We start from the raw sequence: 6,665 nt of genomic DNA, 5'->3' as shown, positions 1-6,665 counted from the left end.
TATGAAAGGATTTTTCAGTTATTTAAGATACATATACATACTTTTGGCCAAAGGACTTAACTACTTTATCCTTCATTTTAAAAAGATAATTAATAATATCTGATGATCAGATAAAAAGCCATCACGCCAAAGGGGAGTGCCAACATCAAGTGGATTTCATTCTAGCTTTAGCTATCTCTAAGCGATGAACTTTGTAACCTCTTATTGCTTAAGAAGCTCCCTTGTGTGTTGGAGGGACATTGCAAAGACAGAGGTGTTGAAACCAAGGGGAGCCCAGGAAATAACATCACTGCCTGGCCTCTAAGACCTTTCCTAAATGCACTTCTAGCATCAGCCAGAGTTCCTGAGAGAAGCTGCTACTGCCCCAAGGCAAGTCTGTATTAAAGCAAAATGAATGGGTCACCTGTGTGTGCGTGTGTGTGTGTGTGTGTGTGTAGGATGAATAAGTACAGTTGAATGACTCCACTGTCATAAGTCAAAGCTTCAAAGAAGTTTCGAAGCATGCTGGCACATAACCAAAAATATTTAGCGGTTAGGCAGGCAAGCGGAGTCTTGCTGTCTTAATAATGGTTTGAAGGACCCTGCCCCTTCATGGAAGCTTCTGTTCTTTTGCCCGTCGTCTCTGTTGCTGTGCACACAACACCAGGCAACCATCACTCAGTGCTCAGATCCTGCTCCGAGGAAAGGGAACTAAGGAAATGTGACTTCAACAGGGGGTTCCTTTCTTATTGGTCACGGTCACGCTACTCAAAGAAAAAGACATCTGTAACCCATTAGACAGCTTCCTCCTGCATTAATAGTAAGCAAAATTAATTAAATTGTGCAGCCGTTGCTATTGTGTTTTTAACGGCTGTGCTTGGGGAGCAGCATGTAGAGGCAACCATATCATGAAAAAGGAAAACAGATTTAAATAATGGGGAAATTTTCAGTCTCATAGAATACCAGGAGAACAGAGAGGGTAGGAGAAGCGGGAGGCAAGATAAAAAAGGACAGGGCACTTGACCTAGGGAATAATAAGAGTGATTCATCACAGCAATCCAGTCAGTAAATCAATCACCAGCCATGGGTTCTTGAAACTTTTGGTCCTGATACAGTATGCAATCTATTCCCCATCCTGCCCTTTGATTTCATTTCTAAAGCAATGGAAATTTGAAGTAAACTTCTTGCCTCCCAGTGTAGGAGTATTCATGGACCATCTGAGAATTTCAATCTTTCAAAGTCTAGGACCCAGAAATACCAATTCAAGTCCTGGTTCTCTTCACAATGGTGTGGCAGAATTGAGTAACCAGATTGGAAGCAAGGAATCATTTAAAATAACGTGCTACTGCCCTTGGCAGTTTAAATAATTCACATCCAGTAAATATGATATTTTTATGATCTGACATTTCTAAACTTTGCATAAATTGTAGAATTTTTGAGCTGCGGGCAGCTTTACATAGAATCTAATTAAATTTCTTCAATTTCCAGTTGAGGAAACTAGGCCTGAGGAAATTAGGTGAATTAATCCAAGGTAACAACTGACGGGGGCTGCGGGGAGGGTGTGGGGATTGGGCCAATTTTCTCCTTGAAAAACACCAGCAGGCTTCCTAGCTACTGGCTAAAGTCAAATAAAAAACACACTGAGGTTCCACCTAACTCCAGAGAGGATGGCCCACATTTGGCAATCTGCTAACAACACCTGCTGCTATGGTTGTGGCTGAAAAGGTACCATCACTTCACTATTGGTGGGAGTGTAAGCTAGCGCAGCAACTATGGAAGTCAGTATGGATTCTAGTCTTTTGTCTCACCGACTTTTTTCATAGCTTTTTTAATAGAAACATTAAGACAGTTCATTTGTGGGGAAATAACTTCTTACTAACATTTAAAAACACATAGTATCTGTTAGATTTTGAGTGTCTTCTCAGCCATCTTTCTAATAGTAGTACTCTGAATCTTGTCGCTCAGTTCGTGTGGTCCACACACCCAAATCCTTTCCTCTGGACCCCTGCCACAGCCCTCACGGGCGTCTTTCTCACCTCAGCCATGGGCCAGACCTAACAGATTCCAGTGCTTCATAACAGTGATGGGCTTTTTCGTAGAATGAACCAATGTAAACGCAGCAGACCTGAGCCCTGGGAAGTTTCACTGGAATTCTTATGAAAGAGATTTTCTCCTACTAGGAGCCACGAAGTTTAGAGGACATAAGGTGAGGGCAAATATTTTGCCAGTTTGTGAGGAAACCTAGAGAGAGAGAGAGAGAAGAAGAAGGAGGAGGAGGAGGAGGAGACGAAGATGAGGAGAGAAGAGAAAAAGGAAGGAAGGATGGAAAGAAGGTAGGAAGGAGGGTAGGAAGGGAGGGAGGAAAGGAAGGAAGGAAAATGAACTCAAATGAAAAAAAGTTTAGTGGAGAGACAGCTACTGATGCTTTAATCACCGTTGTCTCTGGATCCAGTTACAGCTGCATTCAGAATAAGCCCTTGCAGTCCAGTGTCTTAGATAAGTAAGACTCTCCCCTACCCGTGAGCCCTGCTTTTGCTCCTTTCTGCTTTAACCAGCCTAAATTAAGTTTCTTTCCCTCGCAGCTAGAAGCACGAGAAAATGGAAGGACTAGATGACTTTGCTCATTGGCGCTCGTTTTACCGAGTTAAAAGAAATATTAAAAGTTATTGTAACCAGATTTTTTTTTTATTTTTAGCATTTGATTTTTATTGGAAAAGCAGAATTACAGAGAAAGGATGGACAGAGAGAAAGATCTTTGATTGGCTGATTCACTCCCCAAGCGGTCGCAACATCTATTGCTGAGCCGGTCCAACGTCAGGAGCTTCTTCTGGGTTCCTACATGGGTGCAGGGTTCCAACACTTTAGGTCATCCTCTACTGTTTTCCCAGACCACAGGCAGGGAGCTGGATGGGAAATGAAACAGCCAGGACAAAAATCGGTGCCTTAATGGGATCCCAGCACATACAAGGTGAGGATTGAGCCATTAGGCTGTTGCGCTGGACCCATACGTAGAATTTCACCCTGATTTCTTAAAGTTTTCTCTTTAAATAGAGAGAAAAACAATTGAGAGGAAAAAAAATAAGATGTTCTTATCATTTGGTTGGTTGCAAAAGCTGTAGAGCGCTGTTTTCCTTAGGAAGGGGGCATTGCAAGCTCAGAAGGCTCATGTCAGAAAACATGAGTCTTTAGATGTTTATTATTATTAAATTATGTTTGGAAACACAAGTCATTTATGCTGCAAGTGTGTGATTTTAACAAGTTGGTTAATAAGGGTGCTTTAAGAGATCTCATATAAAAATCAGCTATTTTAACTCTAGGACTACAGCATTTTAAACTTCCTCCACACCCTCTCAAACACCTGGCATGGTTGTTAACCAGCATCTGGATATCGCCATTCTCCTTCTTTCTTCCACATCACTGCAGAAATCCATGCAGCCGAGCCATTACTCGGTGGCGCTATCGCATGCTGTGTGTTACCATTTTCACACATCACTTCACCCCTTTCTGCTACTCAGATCTTACAGATACTTCTACTATGAACTTCTCTTTGGAGCCACTCACACCTTCAGTTCTTTTAACTTCCCTGGAAGAACCATGTTATTTTGGTTCCCTGGTTTTGCATGGACAGAGACAACTTGAGTGAACCTCTGCTTTTCCTTATTGCTCTAGAGATGCCTACCAAATTCTTTCCAGAATAATCTACTAGCATAGGTTCCCCTTCCCCACGCCTACTCAGGAATTTAGGTCACTAAGTATGTGTTCCTCATCTTATTTCTTGCCTCTGATCCATGTTTTAGAGCCCCGAGAGTCACACTGAGGACCCTACTAAGAAACATTATGAATTGCCACAGAGGCCCTCTGACCCCAAATCCTCCGAGAATGATATTTGATATTTCAGAGTCTGAGGGGGAAATGTCAGATCACCCTTTGCAACAGGGTTAGCAGGAAGAAGTCTCACCAGTCTTGTAAAGACTTCTACGACCTAGCATGGAGGGAAACAATATAAACAGCTGAAACAAAAAGGGGCATGGACTCAGAGGAAAGGCAGGGAATTTGGTAAGATGTTGCGGACACAAAGATCCATCTCACTGTGAGCTTCTTGTATCAATGACCAAGTCTCAGTTCCACGCACAGTCACAGCAATATTTAAGACCACCAGAACTAGATGCAACTCCGGAGAAACCTGAGTGTACAGAAACCCCACGCTGAGATGGAAACTGGGACTTAAAATGAAACGAGACTGAGTTGTGCAATATGAATAAAAGCATTTGAGCTGATAACGATCTATACTCGAGAGAGAAATGGAACTTTATCAAGGAACAGCATGGCTATGCATAATATAAACAATTCCAATAAAATATTGATTAGATAAGGACTCTTCATGACATCCTAAATCTCTTAGTCTTTTCTTTCCTCTCTCCAATAAGGTTAAATATCCATATTTCACATATAAACAATTGCTTCACTCAATAAATACTCATTTGTATATTGTATTAGATATCATAAGACATTGAAAGAAAGTAATAATATACAGTTTCCTCCCTCAAGTGATTCATAATCTAACTGGCTGGACAAACCAGATGATTCATGCAGGACATTGATTTATACAACACATGTTTTAAAAGTGATAAAAATTCATCAATTTAGACATAAGGGTCAGTGGACTGGCAATCATCAAGGAAAGGGTTACAGGGTGGTGTTTCTCAAAAAGCAAATGAACACTCAATTATGCTCATAAATTGTTTAAGGAAGTTACAATGAGGACTTGCTGGGCAGGATAGGATGGCAGATAAGCAGAGAGGACACTGGTCAGTGTTGGGAATCAGCAAGGATCCAGCCAGTCTGGGTTTGCCTGGCTAAACCCAGGGGCTTGGGGAGAGATTCTACTGAAAATACGTATTTTTGTGATTGCTTCAGCGGCACATATACTAAAATTGGAACGATACAGAGAAGATGAGCATGGCCCCTGCACAAGGATGACACGCAAATTCATGAAGCGTTCCATATTTTTCAATGGGATGCTGGACTGCCTAACATTGCCTGTACCAACAATGTCAGGGTGCACTTAAATAAGAGACTGATAGAATTATGATTCCTTAGGAAGGACTACACTATTGTAGTAAAATGGGGAAAAGCTGTTGGGGGGTGGAAGTTTAGGGAGAGAGAATCTCAGACTGTACGAAATTGTACCACATAATTCAGAATTCAAAATCAAAATATGTTTAAAAAAAGAAAATATATATTTTCCCCCTTTTCTCTGTGAAGGCTGGATCCCATCTGAAAATCTTGCACACCTGAACTTTATCAGTCCATTGGAATCCATGGCCTTCTACCTTTGCTGTTAGCATCTCTTAAATAATCTCTTCTGCACCACCTCGGAATCCTGATAAAGTCAACTTCACACTCAGTCACCTTCATGGGAACCTGTAAGGGTCCAGCTCTGGAAGCCTGTCACCAGGACACACCCCACTCTGAGTACACTAGCAGTTTTCACAACCGTAACCCCTGATGCCTAACCACCTCAAATGCCTCAAAACCCGCCTCCATTATTCCTCTCCTCGTTGGAAACCTGTGATTAGCTGGGGAATCAGCAGGGTCAGGATAGGGCAGCATGAACTGCTAATGGGCACTACAGTCCAGGTGAAACATCTGCTGATTGGTCTTTGTTGGTTTCCATAGCTGCCCAATGATGGGTACTGCTCTCAGCAGAACAGAATGACCTGAGTCTGGAGAGGGAAGAAGGAGGTTCCTTTTGCTATGGGCGCAACTGGGAGACGTTTCTGTGACTGTACATGATTATCCTTAATGAATCTGGATTAGAACAAGAAGAAAAAGAAGAGACAACCACCAGGCCCTGCAGTAATTTTTTCTCAAAACATCAAGGAATCAACCAGCACAGGAAGCTAGCGTTAACTCAGAATGCCCAGAGGAAAGCAAGGAGAGAAAAATGAGGGTCTGACATTGTGGAAGAATAGCTGCAGCTGTCACCTGCAGTGCCAGCAGCCTGCGTCCAGGTCTGGGCCCGCGGGGAGCTGTGTAAACATGTGGACTGATTCCTGGCTGTTCCACTTCTGATCCAGCTCCCTGCTAATGAGGCTATGGAAGCAGTGGCTGATGGCCCAAGTCCTTGGGCCTCTGCCACCCACGTGGGAGTCTCAAACAAATTTCCTGGCTCCTATCTTTGGCCTGGGTCCAGATACAGCTGTCAGTTCCATTTGGAGAGTGGACAGAAGTTCTTTGATTCGCCCTCTCTACTTTTCAAGTAAATAAATGAAAAATGAAGATCTTAAGAGAGAGCATGAAGAAGCAATCAGGAGAACAACAACAAAATAACAGATACCCAAACCACAAATTTTTATGGGCCCTACTATGTGTGAGTCCACGGTCAGTGTGGGAAAGTAAACACTAACAAACAGCAACAAAGCTTCTTTTGGATCTGATTTCTGCTCAATGAATTCTTGCCATAAACAAGCGGCCTCTTCACTGATGTGCTTGACAGTCCCATCTCGTCACCAAGACATTGACAGACCCTTTTCCTGGAGAGACTAGTCTCAAACAACAGGTGAGGGAAATGTTTGTGCCACTTGTCTCTGTCTCCTCTTTACTGGAGTGTCTACGTTGCAAGAACCCCATCCCCCTCCTTCCCCCAGACACTGCGGCAACATTTTCAAACTGTCTCTGGTAAG

The 6,665-nt window shown here is 42.7% G+C and overlaps 1 non-coding gene across 1 annotated transcript; it reads left to right on the top strand.

Annotated features, from left to right (window-relative positions):
• Positions 1 to 4,883: 4,883 nt before the first annotated feature.
• On the top strand, positions 4,884 to 4,990 carry LOC121159104. Its single transcript, XR_005884308.1, has one exon. It is a non-coding gene; the product is annotated as a U6 spliceosomal RNA (small nuclear RNA).
• The last annotated feature ends 1,675 nt before the right edge of the window (positions 4,991 to 6,665 follow it).

The sequence above is a fragment of the Ochotona curzoniae genome, unplaced genomic scaffold (assembly GCF_017591425.1).
Source record: "Ochotona curzoniae isolate NIBS_2020 unplaced genomic scaffold, NIBS_Ocur_1.0 contig_4064, whole genome shotgun sequence".
NCBI classification, from domain to species: domain Eukaryota; kingdom Metazoa; phylum Chordata; class Mammalia; order Lagomorpha; family Ochotonidae; genus Ochotona; species Ochotona curzoniae.
This window is presented reverse-complemented; position numbering and strand designations above follow the sequence as displayed.